Genomic DNA, 4,914 nt, shown 5'->3' on the forward strand with positions numbered 1-4,914 from the left:
CTCCGCCCTATTCCTGAAAGGCTGATTAGCGCTATAACCGAGGATTGAAATTTCATCAGCCGTTTTTCTATTTTACCTTCCTGTGTATTGCTTAGAGTAACATTTTGTGTTATCATTACTGTTTCTCGGAGTAAAGGCTCATCAACAGTATTAAGTAAGCCAGAAATTCATAAGGGGTTGAATCAACCCCTTTGGTAAGCTCGAGTTGCATGTTCTTATACAAAAAAACCTTGCCGTAAAATTTGGCTTAATCCGGGTTAAACTTTTTAACTTGATAACGTGATAACTTCATTCCATCCTAGGAGACCCAGGGGCAGTTTAATAGTCGGGATGTTCGTGGTGAAAGCCCGGGGGGGGTACTCCCATACATTACCTATACGGGTATGTGCCGCCCAAAGGGGTCGTGATTTTGAAGCTCCTGTTTTAGAACGGGGTATCCATTTCAGAGGCGTTTTCTAGAACGGGGTATAAAATTTCGAACGCACGAAAGCTCCACTTTTGTAAGCAGCCATTTGAAAGTATTCAAGGACAGATTGCTTTTAAAAATACGGTTCAATGCGTTAACAAGCAAACTGTTGTACTCTTGTTTCACCCTAGAACGGAGTATAAAAAATTGGCCCATTTCTAGAACGGGGTATCAGTTTAAGGGCGAATACTAGAACGGGGTTATAAAAAATTGGCCCATTTTTAGAATGGGGTATCAATTTTAGGGGAAATTTTTTCTAGAACGGGGTGCCAATTTGGAGTCCCGGACGGCACATACCCACCCAAAAAATACCCAAGTGCCCCCCCCCGGGGGTGAAAGTTTATATTCACCACGAACATTCTATCGTCCTGTCTATTAAACTACCCCTGGGTCATTCCCTGGGTCTCCGATGATGCCTCGTTTCCAGGTTCTCTCCAGGGACGGGTAGGAGGGTAGAAAGGAAAGTGAAAGGACCTGAAAAGTTCGTTGGAGGCGCCTTCTTGGTGGTATATTCTTAATTCTCTACAGAAGTCTAACCGAAGAAGATAGAAAATGAAAATCAGGATGCCAAGAAGTGAGTTTTAACGTCTTTATGTCTAACAAATTTGTTCAATCCTCATCTCGCAAAAGCCAGGAACGTGTTGCTTGGCCAAAGAACTTTAACCACATTGCACTAGGGTGGAAGACTATACTTGCCAACATAGGGAGTTTTAACTGACAGAAAGCTTAAATTTGCCTCTTTATATATTGATAATGAGTTAGTGTTTCTTTTGGCTTTTAAAAAAGTTCGATTTGTAGCTTTTTGTGTAAAGCACACAATCACGAGTCACAGCTAAATTGCAAATTCTTGGGTTGCACGTGACGTCACCAAAAATCAAACTAAGAAACTATCGATTCTTCTGAGTTTCTACTTTCACGAGGTATTACAGTACCTAAACACCTTTACACGAACAAATTTTTGGTTCGAAAGGGTTCTTCGTTTTGCGAGAGAGGACGCTTGAATTTCCAAGCTTTCGCGTGACGCGGCATTTAGCTGGCGGCCGGGAAAGCTCTTATGTGGGTTAAAAACGTTACCGATTTTGGGAGATTTTGCAATCTAAACATTCCTTGTCTCAGAATAAATATTACAGTAATCTTTATGAGTTCCTCAAGCGAAGAATTCACGCATTAGTAGGAAAACTCGAAAACAGATGTTTCTGTTGGTATCCGGCGGCCATATTGGTGTTCCTGAACGGGACACCAACATGGCGTTTCCATACAAAGGTTTATAAATTTAGGTAAACCGTTTTTCCCAATATCTCGCATTTGAAATATTTCACAGACTTGATTCTTGGCAAGGGTTTTTGTATATTTATCTTTTTTCATTTCCCAGATTCTAGTCCTTCTGTATTGAATGGTTGGCATCTTTATTTTTCATTTCGTGACAGTGCAAGCCGAGAATAGGTTTTCATGTTTTCCACGTGTCTAAACTCGGGAAACTACAGTGAAACCTCTGTTGAGAGGACCCCCAATTAAGCGGCCCGAAATTAAAGTGTTATATTTCCCTTTATATATAACGAACCCTTATTCAGCGGACGCGGAGACTGAAAGAAAGTGTATTTGGCTGATTTCTATTGTTGATAACCTCTGTTAAGCGGACACCGGACTGAATTGACAATAGTAGTATTGGGTTACGTCCTTGAAATACGCCCGGAGTAGTCAATCGATAAAAATCGGTAAATCTGATTTGATTGATATCGTTATTGATATCGATTGTATCAATCAATCGGTAGAAATCGATGACACACTCAGGGTTGTCACTAAGAGCCGGGGGCCTGGGATTTCCCCCGGCTATTCACAGCATGGCCCCCAGCTACTTTCGTCGTTGAATTAAACCAAAAGAGCACACCTTTGAAACACACAAAGACCATCCATCAAACTAAATACAAGTTTCATCTGCAGCAGGTTTAAGTAATTTTGAAATACTCGCGTGCAAAAACTAAGAAATGTTGGAAAGAGACGTCTGACTTAGATTTGGTACTAGTACGCACGTGCGATGGCAACAAGAATGCAATAGGTTTATTGAGCAAAACAACTAGTTCGCACGTGCATCACGCTTTTTTTACATTTCTTAGCTGTTAATGCACGACTACGAGGTGAAAATGCCTAGTTTCACGTTTTATGGAGGACGTCGTCAAGCGACGACAAACTTTTCTTTCAACTCCAGGGAAATTGGCCTACATTAGCTATTTTCAGCAAATTGAAATAAACGCAACAAAGTTGGAAAAAATGCCAATTCATTTTAAAAGTGACGTTTTCGCTGCCGTCACCTTTGTCGATGCTAAAAGTCCTTAGTTTCAACCGTTGTGTCGGCTTTGTGTTAAACATGCCAAAGAAGTGGCAAAGGAATCTGCACTCTTTGTTCACGATGAAAGACCTGTGCAGATCTCTGTTGACATCACAGAAGGAGTTGAGGCTTCATCCCAGTGTTAAATCTCCCTGATGCTGTTGTTGATGATAATGAGGATTATGATGAAGGCTTTGAAGATGAAGACTATGGCTGATTGCTATGTTTAATAAATTGACATTTAAGTGATCCGGCTTTAATTAGGTATCAAGTATACAAAATAACGCACGGTCAACGGTAAATGTTCGATCATTGTCCGCAGGTCATGATCACATCCTCTCAGTTCTACTTCCAAGAAGTTATATATAAAAGGGAAGTTAAGCATTAGCATTACTTTTGCATTCTTCTCCTTGAGTCTCGTTTTGACATCTCAGCATCGTTTATAAAGTATAGCCCTGTCTTTTAAACGCTTTTCCGTAGGTCAGTTTCTTCGTATGTTAAGTGATTTATCGTTCCTAAATTCGAGACCACTGATGTTACCAGTTGTGCAGTTTAGTTTTGCCATATTTTATCCCGCAATTTTTCGTACATTACGCTTGTTTTAGCCTTATCATACTTTTATTTTTCAACAAACCATAGTAACCTTGTGTTTATGATGCTTTTTCGTACATTCATCGTCCGCTTGTCTTTTTTCCGCTTCTCCGTGGGTTAATTCATTTGTAATTATATTAGTTTTACTTTTGTTTTCCGTAAGTTGTTTTGTTCTTATGTATAACTAAATGAGGATTTCCAATTGATTTTACAGCGCATGTTAATTCATTCGCACAATATAAGAATCGATTGTCCTTTCCACATTTTCAACATTGGTAAAGTATCGTTGTGATTTAACACTTCACTGGCCAGCATGCGTCTTGTCTGCATGAAGATAAGACTGCGCGGATAACATGACCGGTGCCTACATGACATTTTTTTCAGACCCAGTGCTTACATGTATATTCCCATTTGGCGGCCACTAAAAAAACCCTCCAACGAGCCTTTACGTAAAGTAAAAACTTATTATTTTAGTGTCTCAGAATGTTGTAGTTTTCTTCAGTAAAGGTGTGATCATCATAAAACCGCTAATGATAGCTGTACTCTTGATGAAGATTGCTTTTTGGGGGCAGTAATGCTTTTTGGAAAATGGTAGAAGTTGCACTTCAAAAACAATTTTTTTTTTTGGGGGGGGGGGGGGTGGGGGGGGGCTTCATGACTGCTTGTTTCCCCGGATACTTACAACAAATACCCGGCAACTTGAAATGTTAGTTATAACCTTGCACACTCATTTCGTTTATCGATTTATTAATCTTGATTTTTACCGATTTCATCGATTTATATTGGAAGATATATCTGTTCATCTGTTCCTTCAAATATGAAAACTGATTTCATGCAAACAGTAAATTTGTTGTTGTTTATTGAGTTGCAGTTGAGAGTTGAAGGATCAAACAGTTATCACTTTTGAAAACATTCTTTTAAAAAAATCTGAAAAATCTTATCTTTTCTTCAAAACCAGGTTTAAAATCGTCTTCTGGTTTGTAGGCGCCCAGTTTTTCACGATTTAGACCTGCCGTCCTTTCAAAATAACATCGGTGTAGTTTCAGATGTAGTTAAATCCCAGAGTAGCCAATAGATAAAAATCAAAATCAATAAAAATCATTAGCAATCAAGTGATTTTTATCAATTGATAATGGAAATGGTGAAAATCTATCCAGGGAAATCTTTGAATGAATTTCAGACATCCCTTCAACTCGAGGGGATGTCTGAAATTCAGGCTAGGAAATCAGTTTACTGAGGGTGTATTTCTCGTGGTACTTGCCTGTGAGAACTGAATGTACATGTAATTATAAAACCAAACCGTTTTTGTTATTATGTACTAAACGAAGAGTTGTGGAGAGAAACTTGTGTGTGTGATAGTTTCCACATTTCTCATTTTCATGTTTGTTGAGCAGTTGATATTTGTGGAAGTGTTTTCTCAGCTGTACTATCTAACTCATGCCAAAAAACAACAATGGCGGACTTCCATTATAAATTGATAAAATCATGTAAAATAGATAATATCAATTTGACACAGCAATCTAGTTTATCG

The 4,914-nt window shown here is 38.8% G+C and overlaps 1 long non-coding RNA gene across 2 annotated transcripts in view; it reads left to right on the forward strand.

Annotated features, from left to right (window-relative positions):
• The first annotated feature begins 905 nt into the window (after nucleotides 1-905).
• The window catches only part of LOC140950300 (uncharacterized), an 8,869-nt gene continuing 4,860 nt past the window's right edge, over nucleotides 906-4,914 (forward strand). For both annotated transcript variants that reach the window (XR_012167164.1, XR_012167165.1), the window contains exon 1: nucleotides 906-1,040. This is a non-coding gene — a long non-coding RNA (uncharacterized lncRNA). The remainder of the gene's footprint in view (nucleotides 1,041-4,914) is intronic.

Source organism: Porites lutea, chromosome 1, assembly GCF_958299795.1.
Source record: "Porites lutea chromosome 1, jaPorLute2.1, whole genome shotgun sequence".
NCBI lineage: Eukaryota > Metazoa > Cnidaria > Anthozoa > Scleractinia > Poritidae > Porites > Porites lutea.